Source organism: Coenobita brevimanus, chromosome 33 (genome assembly GCF_032717465.1).
Source record: "Coenobita brevimanus isolate Jiangsu-jjx chromosome 33, ASM3271746v2, whole genome shotgun sequence".
Lineage (NCBI taxonomy): Eukaryota > Metazoa > Arthropoda > Malacostraca > Decapoda > Coenobitidae > Coenobita > Coenobita brevimanus.
In genome coordinates this window covers 4,734,655-4,752,069 of record NC_136986.1, presented here as the reverse complement: position 1 = coordinate 4,752,069, position 17,415 = coordinate 4,734,655, and the positions used below count along the sequence as shown (strand labels likewise).

The 17,415-nt window shown below is 43.9% G+C and overlaps 1 non-coding gene across 1 annotated transcript; it reads right to left on the bottom strand.

The window, feature by feature from the left end:
- Positions 1-16,951: 16,951 nt before the first annotated feature.
- On the bottom strand, positions 16,952-17,070 carry LOC145395980 (5S ribosomal RNA). The gene has a single exon (XR_013896707.1). It is a non-coding gene; the product is annotated as a 5S ribosomal RNA (ribosomal RNA).
- Between the last annotated feature and the right edge of the window lie 345 nt (positions 17,071-17,415).

The window sequence follows — 17,415 nt, the reverse complement described above, 5'->3', positions numbered from 1 at the left end:
GTCTCGGGCGGTATTATTTCCGGTAGTGACGATAGTAGGCTAGATTCATAGGTAGGCTGTTCCGTTTTGCTGTCAAAGTACAGAGTGTTGCGTATTTAATATTCTTCCGTTGTGCAGTTTTTCTCTAGTTTGCGGAGTGTGAGTGCCGGGGTCTGCGTTATTTTTGCAACGCAGTGGAGGCCGATCATCTAAGGCTGCCTTGTTGTCTTTTTGTAATAGCCCCGGGCTGGTGCTACCGTAACAATATATATATGTATATATATATGTATATGTATATAAGTAATCCCCATACTATCCAGACGCCCACTTTCTGGACATCTCCACTTACCGGACATAATCGTCCCGGGATCCAATATTCCCAAAATGGTCCGAAAACCGCAAAAAAATCGAAAAAACTCGACTTTTTCCCACCCGTAATTTGAACTTGGTGCACACGGCGCGGGACAGCTTTGTTTTGGTGTGTCATTCCTCCGACATCTGCTAGAGCTCCCCTGCATCCTCCCCACTTACCGCCAGTCTCTTGTCGTGAGTGCACGCTCGTCATCATGGCTGCCCACGTGCTTGCTTTTGTGGTGGTGCCTTACCTGCTGCAGGCCCTCCTGCTGCTCTCGTGCCTCTCCTTTGTGTGTGTGATGATTGCGCCGCTGCCTGAGAAGAGGAAGAGAGTGGTTTTGACTCTGGAGAAGAAGAGGGAGATATTGGAGAAAGTGGATGCGGGATGGTCTTCGTCACGCATCCTTCGTGAGTTCAACCTGGCCCGATCTACTTTGTTTGATATCAAGAGATCCCGAGACAAACTCATGCAGTACACGGCTGACTTCTCGTCAGGAAGATGATGTTTACTCCCATGTATGCTGAAGTCGACCTCTCCACATTGATTTGGTATCGACAGCAACGTGCTGCTGGTGTGATGGTGCATGGCACAGAGCTGAAGGCTGCTGCTGAGAAGTTTGCCCTAGACTTCAAGGCAACCGAGGGTTGGCTCTACCATTCAAGTTACGACATGGCCTTACCAATCGTAAGTCTCATGGCGAAGCTTTGGACGCTAATGAGGAAGGAGTAGAGGAGTTTCGGCACAAGGTGAAGGGCTTGATCGACAGGGAGGGCCTCACTCTCAGTCAAGTCTACAATGCTGACGAAACTGGTTTATTCTTTCGCTCTTTCCCTACGAACACTCTAGCTGAGGAGACGGAGGAGCATGTAACTGGCCGCAAGCTCTCCAGGCAAAGGATATCTGCTTTGTGTTGTGCTAATGCTAACAGCATGCACCGGCTTAAGCCCGTTACTGTTGGCCGTGCAAAGCAGCCTCAGTGTCTTCGTGGGGTGACGGATGTCCTTCGTGTCATTTGGTACCATTCCTTGAAGGCATGGTTCACAGTCCACATCTTCAAAAACTGGTTCCACCGCCATTTGGTCAAGGAGGTCATACATTACCAGACAGAGAAACTGGGAATCCCACACGACCAGGTAAAGGCCCTCCTCCTCGACAATGCACCTACCCACCCGTGCGACAAGGACTTGGTGGCTGAGAATGGCTGCATTAGGTGCATGTTTCTGCCACCTAATACTACTGCTCTCATCCAACCAATGGACCAAGGAGTGATCGTGGCAACGAAGCGGCTGTACCGTCGGAAGTTCCTGGACGAGGTGATGGTTGTTCTTGAGGATGAGGACGAGCGCAGGGAGGGACGGGACACATGAGGCTAGCGGACTTTGGAAAATCTTTGCTGCTACAACATCAAGTCTGCCATTTACAACTGGACCAGTGCATGGAAGGAAGTCCCTGTCAAGACTCTAGAACATGGTTGGTCTCGTCTGCTTCTCGGAACGGATGTGGAGCACGATTTCCTAGGTTTCGATGTGGATGACTTCTATGCGCGTCTACGTGCGCATGGGGACAATGTTGATGTGGACGAAGTGCGTGAGTGGTTGGATGATGATGAGGGCGATCCTGGGTATCAGACCCTGTCTGATATCGAGATCGCATCTTCAGCTGCAGGTGTCAGTACCCGACTTGAAGATTCCGATGAGGACGGCGACAATGATGCGGACTCCTCTCAACATGACACTACTCCAGCCATCCCCAAGCTGAGCGCACTCCAGGAACACCTTGAGTTCATTCTGGACTACCTGGAACACCCGGACTGCAACAGGGAGATGGGGCCCTTGGGACTTGTGGAGGAAGTGCGTGCTTTCAGGCAGTGCATCATTAATTATCAGAATTGTCGTTCCTTGCGTCAATCAATGATTGACAGCTTTTTCAGGCCCGTGACCCCCACTTTGCCCAGCCCTGGCTCCACTCTGTTGCCTCCCCAAGACAGGCCCTCATGCTCCAAGCCACAGCCAAGCACATCAGCCACAGTGGAGTCACCGGTCGACATGAGTTTGCGCCTATCTTCAGAGTCGTCTGCAGTGGGTACGCCATCACCACGACCCAGCGACGCACACCTAGGTCACCTCCCTGTGCTACTCTCAGACTCTGCCAGTGATTAAACGGGAAGAACATTTCCACCAGACGACAAGGGAATTTAGTGTTGTACAGTGAAAGAAAAACAGTGCATATTGTTAAGAAATTAGAAAGCTGAGTGAAAAGAGACTGATTTAATAGACTTTCAATGTTACTAAAATTAACTAGAGTGTGTTATGTTTAGAAAATGGATTTATGAGGGCAAAGACTTTAAGTGCAGAGTGCAACATTTATTTCATAAATTTACAATGGAGCATAAGTAACACAAGAGTGTGCAGTGTTAAGTGAATGGACTTCTGAGTGCGAATGACTGAGTTCAGTGCAAGACTTCATGAACAGTGTACTGCAAGTGCTTCAGGAAATCTTTCCTACTGTCAGAGTCTGAGATGAGGCGGTTATTCATCGAGATGGCCAAGGACTTGCTGTAAGTACCCAGAATATTTCATATTGTACTGTACTGTATTTTCCATACTGTACTTACCTCTAACACCTCATTTCACTCTTTTATGTCCCTATGCATGTGCAGTAGGGAGGTATTTCTCCGAGTTAGGGTCCATAAATACCAGTCCAGGAGCCAGAGACTTGTAAGTACCCGAATGTTTAATATTGTATAAACTCACCTCTAAACCCTCATTTTATGGTTCTTTTGCATTTATTTCAGTCTTTCATGTTACTTATTGGTATGAATTGGGTCTTAAATAGGTGTTATACATGTCCAGAGGGAGTTGTATAGGTGTTTTTCTGAGTTAGGGTCCATAAGTACAAGTCCAGGAGGCTGGGGCCCACTATCCGGGCAGAACCACTTTCTGGACATTCATTTGGCTTTATTGCGTCAGATAGTGGAGGGATTACTTTATATATATATATATATATATATATATATATATATATATATATATATATATATATATATCCATTCATCCATCCATCCATCATGGAATCCTAGGGGCTAGGCAGTTGGTCCTGACATTTAAGATGAGAGTGACCAACCTGACTCATCCCTGAGTGCAATTACGTGAGCAATAAACCCCAATTACCCCTTGGATATAAACCTTCACCGGCTCAATCCGACTGGAGCACAATAATTACCCACTAAACCACCAGGCGCCAAAATCTGTTTATATGATTACCACCTAGCGTAGTAAATGGTTTCCTGGTGTACAAGAAACTAATATATATATATATATATATATATATATATATATATATATATATATATATATATATATGTCTATCTATCTATATACCTAGGCTGCTTCCCCCAAGGAAAGGGAGGTAGCCGAGACAGGACGACACACTCCCCATTTACTAGTCCATTCAAACACATTCATTCGCATCTTAGCCCCAAAGGGGAGAAGGGACAGATCCTTACCGCACCACACAGCACAAGGGTCAACTGCGTAGTGCAATCAGTGACATCTGCAGCAAGACCCGACAGCAGAGCTGGTTTACCCCTACCACATCATAATAGACCCATCCCCTTACTCGCACCTGACCTGACTAGCTCATCAGACCAAATGCGGGAGAATATCCCCTCAGGGCTGCATCATCATTTATTCATTCACAATTTCTCTCCATTTATTTCTGTCATGCACAGCCATTCTTCCTTGCTCAACAGACATCCCTCTTGCATCCAGCGCTCTCTTCACACTGTACATCCATTCTATTCGTGGTCTTCCTCTCAGCCTTACACCTCTCACATCAGATCTAGTTATCTTTTTCACCAATCGCTCATTATCCATTCTCTCCATATGCCCAGACCATCGCAACACCCTCTGCTCAACTCTACCAGGCATCTCCCGAACAACTCCAGTTCTCCTTCGCACTTCATTATTTCTCACTCGATCCATACGTGTCACTCCACACATACTCCTCAGACACCTCATCTCCATTACTTTCAAACTTTTCCTCTCTGCTACACCGATATTCCATGTTTCATCCCCATATAACGCAGTTGGTACCACAACACCCTAATACAGCCTTCTGTTTACATCCATTCGAAGCAAACAACATCTAAACACTTTTTTCATTCCTCCCAGCACCTTTCCTACTTCATTCATTCTAAACTTCACTGCATCTATTCTTCCATCCACAGCAACATGTGACCCTTAACATTTAAAACACTCTACCTCCTCAAGCAACTCGCCATTCAAAACTATAGTCATCCCCCTACCATCTACCAACCTCGTACACTTCATCACTTTACTCTTATTCTCATTCATTTTCAATTTCTTTCACACACCCTTCCAAACTCCTCTGCCAACTGTCTAAATCTCTCCTCTGAATCAACCACCAGTGCAGTCTCATCTGCAAACAGCAGCTGTTTCAGATTCCACTCTCCACCATCAACATTCACCAAACTCAGACCTCCACCTAACACTCATGCATTCACCTCCCTTACAAAATCATCCATATAAATATTAAACAACCAAGGTGGCATCACACATCCCTGTTGCAGCCTGACTCTCACGGGAAACCAATCACTCACAGCATTTCCCACCTCTTACACAAGCTCTATTATTTACATAAAAACTTTTCACCCCTTTCAGTAACCTACCATCAAGTCCATACAATCTTAAAACAGTCCACAATGTCTCCCTATCAATTCTATCATACGCTTTCTTTAAATCCATGAATGCCCAAAACACATCCTTTCTTTTCGCTAAATACTTTTCACACACTTGTCTCACAGCAAACACCTGATCAACGCATCCCCTCCCTCTCCTAAAGCCACACTGTTCATCACCAATCACTTCCTTTGTAGCCTCTCTAACTCTCATAATTAACACTCTACCATAAACCTTACTTACAACACTCAACTGACTTATACCCCTAAAGCTAGTACTTACATACTTATCACCCTTGCCTTTATGCAACAGGAGCACACAAGCACTTGCCCATTCAATTGGCACCATACCTTTCACAAAGCACACAATCAACAATCTTACTAACCAGTCAACAATAGTCACTCCGCCACCCTTCAGGCATTCCACAGCACACCCATCCATTCCCGCGGCTTTCCCTGTTCTCATCTCCTTTACTGTCTTCTCCACTTTCTTTTTCGTGATCAAAGAATCATTCAACTCTCCCAACACATTTATTCCTTGCACCCTTCCATCCGCCACAATCTCAGCCATCCTTTCCTCCTCTACATTTAACCCGCCCCGTCCCGTCGATGTATGGGTACATTGCAACGTTTTGCATTTGCCAGTCGTGGCGACGTACCAGTACGTTGTGCAATTGTAAAGTGCATAATTTCCACAATTTTCAAATTTCGTGCTTTATTTTCGGTACGTATCCTCGCTTGACCTTCCCCTACCTGCCACCAGGCAGGGACACTCAGCGACCCCGCACAACCCGTCCTAACCCGTGGCTCGTCCACTCACCTGTTAGCAATGGTCCTGCTCAGACATGGCTACGAGAGGTCTCTCAGAGGTCGAAATTCAAGCCGCTCTGGACGCCTTTACAGGCGACAGTGATTCCCCACTGGACGACAAGGTTGTTGACAAAGATTATGTGCAGCCAAAGGAGGAGGAAATCACCAGCAGTGATGAAGAAGTCCCGTCCCCCAGGAAGCGGCAGTATGTGACTTACCATGCTGCTAGAAAGGGGCAGCCGGCCAATAAACCACATGCAACATCCTATGCCCAGCCCCAACGTGATGTGGAACCCGAATTTCATGACAAGGATGAGGACGAGGACGAGGACGGAGTCATGGGACGTGCTGCCACGTGGTATGGATGTGAGGTAATTACTCATCGTGGCCCTGAGCGCACAGCACGTCGGACGAGCAGGTATAGGCCTAGTATTTTGTCTGGGGAGGTAGGAAGTGCTGTGGAGGGAGTGGGGAGTGAAAGGGAAAGTGGAGGGAGGAGTATGGAAAGTGAGAGTGGCGTGAGTGAGTCATTGCTCTCCCTAGGAAGTGAGGCGGCTGGGTGTATCACGTAGGCGAGTGTGGGTGCGTTCTGTATCATGTGGGGTTGTGATGGAGGGGAAAGGTTGGGAGGAACCACTCCCAAGCACGTCTTATGCTCGCCAATGTCTCCAAACACGTGGATGAGTAAGGGTGCATGAAAAATCATGGGGTGTTGTCATGGAGGGGGAAGGTGGGGAGGAACCACTCCCCAGCACGTCTTATGCTCCCCAATATTCCCTAACTTCATCCCCACAGCCCCCTAATGTTCCTCAAGGCCATAAGGGTAAGGGAAAGAGAAAGGGTAAAGGCAGAGGGAAGAGGAGTGAGAGTGGGGAAGCCCTCCGCACTCCTTCTCCCAACCTCCCCCATCAGCGTCTCCTCCCGACCCAGACGAAGGCAGTGATGAGGATGATGGGGACGAGGGATTTGTGGGATGGAATTGGGAGGATGGGAGTGATTTTTCTCCCCTCATTCACTCCTTCACTGAGCAGGGGCGCTCTGGCTGCATTGCTCCCAGAATTCACCGTAATTCCACCAGGTTGGATTTTTTCCACCTGTTTTTTAGTGAGGCATTCGTGGAGCAGATTGTTTACCAAACCAACCTTTTTGCAAGCACCCAGCGCCTTGAGAGTGAAAGATTGGGAACAAGGAGTAGGCATTCTATCAAGGAGTAGGCATTCTATCATATATGAATACCCTGTCTCCCTTTCAGAAATGTTCCTATTTTTTGCCCTGGTCCTTTTGATGGGTATTATACGAAAAAACAGAATTCCGGCTTACTGGACAAGGGACCCTGTTATGTTTACACCAATATTTGGGCAAGTCATGAGCCGTAATCGGTTTCAACAAATTCTAAGTCGCCTCCATTTCTATGATGCTCATGATCCTGCAAATGCGAATGACACAGATAAAATGAGGCGAATTAGGTTGGTCTTTGATCAGCTAAGGCAAACCTTTCGTTCGTCATTTTATACCTCGTCATAGACAAGAGTCTCGTGTTGTGAAGAGGTAAGATTTCATTTAGGCAGTATATACCCAGCAAAAGGCACCATTTTGGGTTCAAGATCTTTGTTATGTGCGACTGTAGGACTGGATACGTGCAAGACATAGTCTTGTACACCAGTGCACAGACAGACATAATAGAAGATCGGAGTATTGGACTGTCGGGAGCAGTGGTAAAGACAATGATAGAAGATTACCTTCATCGTGGTCACGTCCTCTGCCTGGACAACTGGTACACTAGCCCTCTTCTTGCTCGTTATCTTCACATGCATGAAACGGGAATCTGTGGAACTGTGAAGGTGAACCGGCGTCACATGGCCAAGGTAGGGCGGAAACTTAACAGGAATTAGGTTGTTTTCTTCAAAGCCAACAACATCCTTGCAACTGTGTGGAAACATAATAGAGAAGTAAGCCTCTTGTAAACAGTTCACCGCCCCTTGATGCACCGTACTGATTCTGTTGATTACCGGAGCGAGAACAGGCATCACATTTGGAAACCTGAGTGTGTCATGGACTATAACATAAACATGCGCCTGGTGGACCAGTCAGACTCCATGATATCGACGGTAGAGTGTGCCAGGACCACGATGAAGTGGTATAAGAAACTGTTCTTTCACTTGCTAGACATCTCTGCTCTGAATTGCCACCACATTCACGCCATGACAACAGGAGTTCATGAAACCTTTGAAGGGTTTGTGAGGAAGCTCACAAGAGAGATGTTTGCACGGTATGCTGTTGAAAGGCCCCAACATCGCACCCGCACTGCCCCTATTGCCCAAACTCCCCTGAGAATATCCGGCCGCCATTTCCCCACTCCTATCCCTCCCCAGCCAAACAGACCTAGGCCCCAACGCAGGTGTCACGTGTGTAGCAATTCCCGGGTGAGACTCACCACACAGGGGAAGGACACCCGCTATGAGTGCGTGGAGTGTGACGTGGGTCTCTGTATTAACCCATGTTTCAGTGAATATCACACCTTGATGCAATTCTATTATGGTGTGAATGCGATAGGACGCTGAAACTACGAAGGAAATGCGACAAACAGACGCTCAGTGAAATTATCAGTCATGATGATCTGAAAAAATTAGTATAAAGTGCATGCATACGGGTATAACATAAGTGCAAAAATTGTATGTAAGTGTATAAATATGCTGTAAGTGGAAACATACCTAGCGAGGGTTTTATGATGCGATATTCTGTCCCTCAGTGCAATAAATAAGGCCATAAATATGTAAATATTATTATTGGAAATGCAAACGGGTATAAGTTCAAATTATTGTAAGTGCTGAAATATATTCTAAGTCAAAATATTCCTAGCATGTGTATAGAGATGCGATATCCTGACGCTCAGTTGAATGAATAAGGCCCGTAATTAGGAAAACAGAAGTCAACAAGTGGGAAAGTGTGTAATATATGTGAAGAATTTGTATGTAAGTGTTTGAGTATTACGTTGGTCGAAACATTCATTGCGAGGGTATTTTCATGCGATATTCTGACGCTCACTTAAATAAATAATGCCAGTAACTATGTATAGTGCAGTATAGGGGTGTAAACGTGTGTAATGTAAGTGGGAAAATATAATTGGAATGAAAAAATAAAGTAGAAGATGAAACACGAGTGTTTGCGATTGTGTTTGCTATGTGAATATGCACTAGCATTTCGCTAAATGCCCTCGTAATGAATGTAAATAATTGAAAACATTTACAGTGGTGGAGGAAAGGTTCTATGTAAAGGAAAAAATAATAGGAAAGTGATAAAACAATTGGTTGTGTTGAAATACGAGTCATAGCAAGTGCGCTTAGTAAGCCGATGTGCGCTAAACTTATGCTGCATGTCATCATAATGAATGAAAACATCTGATAACATTTACAAACAGTAAAAATAGGTAAAATGTCAATGAAACAGAAGTATACAAGTAGAAAAAACGATATGTTGACTGATACAAGAAACTTAGCATATAGCATGTTACGACTCGGACCTAACTCGCTATGCTCTCGCAATGGTACAATGCTTATTTTTCATATATATGTGTCTGAAATCCATTATATTGCTACTCTTATTGTTTATTAGTTCAAATTCAATAAATATAGAGGTGTTGTGTGTTGTTTCTCCCAATATTTCCTACCATAGAAAACGTGAGTGCCTCACAAGTCAATGATAGAATATGATACCTGGCGCGGGGGACCTCACCTGTTCCGACCACTTATGAACCACGGTAAGACCTTTCTTGGTGATTTACCTTTGTTTCTCAACCAAAGCGGAAGTTTTAGCCAAAAAAATTTATTTCCAAAATAGCTCGGGACTGGGGGATGTCGGAGGTGCAGAAAACCTCGGGACGTGATGGGTTAACAATCTTTCAAAATACTCTGCCCATCTCTTCCTTATTGCATCCATCTCCATTAACATCCTTCCATCCTCTGCTTTTACTCGCTCTTCCTTCCCAGACTCTCCCTTTCGTACCCTTTTCACCTCCTTCCAGAACATTTTCTTATTCTGTTGAAAATTCTCATTCAGCCGCCTACCCCACCTCTCATCTGTTTCCACTTTAGCATCACGCACAGCCCTTCTCGCCCTATTCCTCTTCTCCTTATACCTCTCATATGACACCTCATCCTTCCTCTGCAGCCACACTTTATATGCATGTCTCTTCTCAGCCACAGCCATACTTACTTCCTCGCACCACCATTCACTTCCTTTTCTTACACCACCACCCACACTTCTCACACCACACACCTCTTCTGCATGCCCCACCACAGCACTCTTAAACAACTGCCATTCCTCCTCCACATTACCATTTTCCTGATCATTCACTGCGTTCCACTCATCTTTCAATTTCTCCTGATACTCTATTTTTTTCTATCTTTTATCCAACTCATTCTCAAAACCTCCCTGCCACACCTAACTCTCTTAGCTCTCACCCATCTCATACCTACTCGTAACTTTCCTTCCACCAGGTAGTGGTCAGACATACCTCCATCCTCCCCTCTCAGAAGTCTCACATCCAACAATCTTCCTATTACATTTCTAGACACAACCACATAGTCCATCAAAGCTTTATCAACAACCCTTCCACCCTCCTGTCTCATCCTTGTATACTTATAAATATCTCTCTTCTCAAATAGCATATTTCCGATCACCATCTCTCACTCAACACACATCCCTATCATTCGTTCCCCATTTTCATTTCTTCCAGGCACACCGTGCATACCAACTACACCTTCAACTGCTACATTTCCCACTCTAGCATTCAGATCTCCCATCATTACCACATTCACATTCGGTCCAAAACTCTTCAGACACTCATCAACATCATTCCAGAAAGACTCCCTCTCTTCTTGATCCCTTTCACTACCAGGCCCATATGCACTCACAAAAACCCACAACTCACGTTCAAATTTCACTTTCACCCACATCAGTCTTGATGACACCTCCTTCCGTTCAATCACACACTGCTGTACTTCCGGACTCACTAACAAGGTCACACCTTCTCTTGCCCTTCCTCTATCAACACCTGACAATCTTCCATTCACATTTCCAAACATAGACTCGCCCTTCCCTTTCATCTTCGTTTCACTCAAAGCTAACACATCCAACTTTCTTCTCACAAACATTCTCCCAATCTTCTCCCTTTTTAGCCTCAATCCTACTATATCCATGCACATTCATAGACCCAGTCTTTAGGGTACGGGGATAATTCAATCCCCTATCCCTTTTTATGGCCTGTCTCTTTTTAGGAACTTAAAAACAGAGGAGGGGGTCCCTAGTCCCCTCACCCCGCCCCTTTTAGTCGCCTTTTACGACATGCAAGGAATACGGTGGTAGTATTCTTCCTAACACAACCTGGCCACAGAGTAGTAGTACCACTCCATAGTGCGGCGAGATTGTGTCCCTACACCCACAGGGGATAATATATATATATATATATATATATATATATATATATATATATATATATATATATATATATATGTATATATATATTTATGTATGCTTCCAAGCCCAAGCTTATCTGTAATGTGCAAGGCACACTCAGATGGCTCCTGGCCATGGAAGAAATAATCATTCTAGGGTAAATCAAAGAAGCACTGCCTGAGGACCTCCCAATCTGCAGCTCCAAAGTGCCACGGTTGACATTTCTCTGGGGGGTCCACAGGCCGTACCAGACGAATAGAACGGGTTAAGGTAATACGTTGTGATCGGAGGAGCCCAACAGAAAGAAAAGATTAACAGTGTAAGGAGAAGGATTAGTCGTAAGGAAGAGGTCAAGTATGTTGGTGCTCTCTCCAAGGCAGTCAGGGATACAGGTAGGATGCTGTACAAGCTACTCTAGGTCATGAAGGGTAGTAAAGATGTAGGCTTGTTTACCAGGTGGATCAGTGAAAGGAGAGGAGAGCCAAAGGTGGTAGTGAACATTGAAATCTCCTAGAATGGAGATTTCAGAGAAAGAAGAAATGGATAGAACGTTATCTATCATAGAAGTAAGATTTTTTACGTATGTGTCCTATTCCCAAGTACCAGCAGTCCTCCTTAGGGCCCAGTAGTCCTACATCTTCACATGTCATCACTTTGGCGCTAACACCCACCCTCCCTATTGAATACATGGTAGAGCAATCTCATACAGGAATTGTGTACTGTTATTAGTGGGGGTGCTTCAATGACATGTCGGCTGGTTGTCTGGTAGATAATAAAAGTCTGCTTTTTAAGAAATTCGAATCCTTAAACTGTTCCCTGCCCCAGCCGGGATTCGAACAAGAGTCCATGAGGACTGCAGGCCGCCTTTCTACCGAATTAGGGGATACGTAAACTGTGCAGATATATTTAGTCAGAGAATGACAGGACAGCTGAAGCCAGAGAGTGGAGAATTCAGAAGAATCAAGTTCAGAAACACGAGAGCAAGATAAATCGTTGCATACATATATACAACAGCAACATTTGGCTTTGAAATGAGTATAGAGAAAGTACAAGGATATAGAAAAGCGTTTGCTGTCAGTTGCTTCGGATAAGATAGCAGTGTCTCGGTTAAAAAAAAAAAGAAGGTGAGGTTTAAAGGTGTTCAAGAGAGAGAAAGTTAGAGGAAAGGCTGCGAATGTTGCAGAAATGAAGAAGTGAGTCAGCCAGTGGTTCCAGGCAGCTCGTAGAGTCGACACCGGGAGAAGGGTGGATGGTGCGGGCATTTGTGGTCTTCCCCCCCCCCCCGGGGACTCTGAGGCATGGTTTAAATGTGCCATTTTCCTTTTTTTAATTTTGAAAAGGAAGTGTAGTGTAGTGTTGATGTAGTTTGGTGTTGACAGTTAGAGAAACTTGTAATGGAAAGCATGCTGGCCTACTCTCTGTGTTTCTGAAACACCGAAAAAGTTCAGCAAAGAGAGGTGGTCAGGAACTAGTCCCCAGGGCTAATGAAACGGGAGCTCCAGCTCTCAATGTCATCAGCTTTCCATCCACCTTGGGAGTACTGCCCTGCCCGACTGGTGCTACAGTCTACTGCTGTGATATATATATATATATATATATATATATATATATATATATATATATATATATATATATATATATAACCCTGGAACACATTCGATTTTTTTTTTTTTGTACGCTACCACATTCATGGTCACTGTTATGTACCAATTAAAAAAACATACCTGGAGTTGTTTTTATTAAACTTACAAGGTATGGACTTAAAATGCACTCTTAACACTACAGTCTGACAGAAAAAAAAAAAAAAGTGTAATCCTCCAGTGGTAACTAAAGACAATTTTTAAAAAATTAAGTAAAGACTATAAGCACGAGTATAATGAATGGATCATGATGTCCGGTGACCAGGGGGCAGTAGGGGGGTGTAGGGGGCAGCTGGCTGACTCCCAGTCTCCTGGCAGAAAAACATCAAAGAAAAGTCCATGCACTAAATGTCTAGTGCTGTAACACATTCTTGGACACTTTTATAGCCCACACCTGTGTTATATGAAAAACCTAGCCTAGGAGCGCGCACCAACTACCTTCACCCGACACAGCGCATCATTTTAGGAAGCTATTGGCCACATAGGAAGCAAGGGCCATGTGGCCAAAGTTTGCGTGGGTCACAATAGTGTCCTCGAATGCGTTCCAGGGATATATATATATATATATATATATATATATATATATATATATATATATATATATATATATATATATATATAATAAGGTGGTCCTAATTTTCGATCACGCAAATATTTAGGACGATACCCCCTGAAATCCTTCCATATAACACGAAAACATGTCATGCAATATATTTTTCAAAAATATTTATATTTAGAGGTCGCTCATCGGCCTTTTATGTTATTACGTATCGCCACATTCAGCTTGTCCCACATAGATGTCACAGAAATGTCTTTCACACAAATTTGGTGTCTTGAAACTACTCAGTTATACATTGTACAGAGATTTAAATTCATAGCACCTAGGCAGATCACAGCTGCCTACAGTAAACCGGGCGTGGCAGTTAGATAATTGTCGTTAGACCTCATGACTTGGTTATGCTGCTGATATTCGTGGTGACGATAATTTACTAGATTTCAATGACAGTTTGGTATATAACAGTGTTTCAATTACTAGTTAAGTGCATAGAGATGTCACTGTTGTGTGATAGCATAAAGTGACAATCTAATTGCACCCTTTAATTGCATGCTTTCTACTTTTACAGGCAATCTTACATAATTACTGATAACTGGTTGAACTGTGTTGATTCTGGACGAATATGGCTCTGACGAGTTAGGGCCCTGATGCTAAAGCAAGGAACCTGACTAGGACTCGGTCTGATGTTTACTTGCTCGGAAAGTTGGAAGATGATATCAAAGGATCCAAATTGCCTTCAAACCGCCAAGCCCTAGGTTATCTTTTGCACCTCCACCTGAAGCAGAACAAGACAATTAAAACAACAATGACAGCTACAATTGAAAAAGTGGAACAGTTCTGGGAGCGTGCCTGTATTCCAGTTCGACAAACATGCAATTCCAAGAAAAAATTGGAGAAGATTTTGCTTCAATGGCAATCTCTTAAGAAAAACAAGGGCAGGACAGCACCAGCACAAGTACAGGGTGAGCAATCATTTAAAGATACTTTGGATGACCTTTTTGATATTGCACATGTTGACGCCCTGAAACTGATTACAATAGAAGAGGACAAGCAGTTTCTCATCAGTCAGCGTATGAAAGGTCAGCCAGGGGCAATGGCAGGAATCGATAAGACCCTAAGTATCAAAGAAGCAAATAAGCACCACCGTGAGTATATGGAGCTCAAACGAAGAGAAAAGGCCGCCACTGCATTTGCGGAGATTGAAGAAATCGCTGAATTGGAGAGCAGCAGCAGCAGTACTTTGTCATCTGGGGATGAGTCCAGTGGTAGCTGCATGACTCCTGTGAATGAAGAATTAAATGTAAGTCTTCCTTCACCACCCAAATGTGGTCGGAAAGTTGTGCCGAGTCAAAATTTGTCGGCCACTCTGGATCAACATCAGCTGTCTGATCGCGCTGCTCTGATGATTCTCAGAGAAACAGCAAAAGCTTTGGATCATGATTTCAGTTCATTAATTCTGAACCGCAGCAGCATCAGATGACAGCGACAGAAATGGCACAAAGAGACGACGATGAGCATAATGAATTAGTTCGCTCTGGATGAAGTAATCGTCGTTCATTGGGATGGAAAGCTTCTTCCAGACCTAACCAACAATGAAAAAATGGACCGACTTCCGATCATCATTTCGTCAAGTGGTAATTCTCAGCTATTAGAAGTTCCAAAATTAGAATCAGGGACTGGTTTGCAGCAAGCACAAGCCGTGGTCAGAACACTGAAGAGGTGGGGAGTTGCAGAAAGGGTCCAAGGCAACTGCTTCGACATGACAAGCGCAAACACGGGTCGCCAAAAAGGAGCATCCATTATGGTGGAACAGCTATTGGACAGGGAACTCTTGTAACTCGCCTGCTGGCATCACATCTTAGAACTACTTGCAGGAACTGCTTTCAAAGCAGCCATGCATGTTGCATGGCTGCTCTTCAAACAATTCCAAACTTTTTGGAGTTCAATTGACCAGGAGCACTTCCAAGACGCATCATCTGATGAAATGGTCGCAGCTCAACTTGAAGATATCAAGGAGGAGGTCCTGACTTTTGTTTTCACTACGCTTCTGCACAAGCAGCCTCGAGATGATTACCGTGAGGTACTCGAGCTGACTGCCATCTTCCTCGGTTCATCACCACCACGAGGTACTCGTTTTCATAGGCCCAGCGCGATGCATCAAGCACGATGGATGTCAAAGGTAATCTACACATTCAAAGTGTGGATGTTTCGTTCACAGTTTACCTTGACCATCAGTGAAGAACGTGGTCTCCGTGACCTGTGTGTGTTTTACACACGCTTTTACGTCAAGGCCTGGATAACAGCACCACTCACAGTGAGCGCCCCACAGAACAACCTGTATCTGCTGCAGGCCCTAGTCGACTATGCCACCATCAACAATGAGATATCCAGAGTAACAGCTCAGAAAATTGCCTCTCATCTGTGGTACTTGAATGAAGAGCTGGTGGGTCTTGCATTGTTTGATGATAACGTCAGTCAAGAAGTCAAGAAACAGATAGTGCAAGCTATGAATTTCAATGATGGTATAGAGGATCCTCTCCAGCGAGTGACCATTGATATTGGTGACGTTCGAGGAAAGACTGTCACTGATTTCGCCATGAAGAAGACAAAGAATCTCTTCAAAAGACTGAATATCGATGATGACTTTTTGAAGTTATCTGTTGACCAATGGTATGAAGATCACACATAGGGAAAGGCGCTGGTATGTTTGCAAAAACTCGCAGTAACCAATGATCATGCTGAACGAGTAGTTGCACTTATCGAGGCCTTCTCCAGTTGTTTAACAAAGGATGAAGACCAGCGGCAATACATCCTACAAGTTGTGGCCGACCACAGATGCAGAGTTCCTCATGGAGTTAAGCGACACCTGCAGTAATGAATGGTCAATGATTTGGTTGGCGACATATTGGTCATTTGATAATGCCAAAGTGACTGTATTGATAGTCGTTTACTGGTATTACAATTAAATGTTCATAAAAAATCTATAACTTGCTTTGAAGCAATTCACATTAGTTAATAAGTATATCTACCTTTTTCCAAAATTAACCGTTTTGACCTATGAGCCGATATCATATCCAAAAAATTCATAAATGTCAGAAATTTTCAGATACAAAATCCTCTGAATATACACGGTTTGACTCTTATACAGTGATAATCAAGGGCAATGAGCAACCTCTAAAAATTATCTGTAGCCATAAATATTTCATATACAGTATTTTTAACCTATTTAGAATGTTTTGAATGGGTATGGCATTTGAATTTTAGAAATCGAATTTTGGCCCTACTGTATAAGGACCACCTTTATAAACATTATATATATATACAGTATATATATATCATTATCATCATCATTGCCAGACGCCATGTATCCCATACGGGGTGGTCAAGGCTTAGAGTTGTTTTACAGGGAGTGGCACTAATCCTCCACCAACCCCACTTGACACATAGGGAGAACGTTATGCCAACAGCATCTGGTGTTCCCAGGCGGTCACCCATCCACGTACTAACCAGACCCAACGTTGCTTAACTTCACTGATCGGACGGGAAGTGGTGTACTCAACGTGGTATGGCCGTTTATGTATGTAGATAGATAGATAGATAGATATAGATATAAACTTGCGAACATATTCTGTTTAACAAATAAAGCACCAAAGAACCTAATCCTTCGTTGCTCAATTTCCACCTGACATCATATTCTCCGGAATGCCTTTTATACTTCTATAAAACTAGTATAGTAGTGCATCACACAAGAGTATATTAAGGTATGTAGACAAAATATTCTCAAAGTAATAAGGCAAATAATGTAGGTGAGAAATTTGACGAGATATCTCCAAGCAAACAAGAAGATGATTTGTCGAAAGATGCCTTGTATGCCAAAGCCTCGTGAAGAGCCATAGAAGCGTGCTAACTACTGAGTCTCACG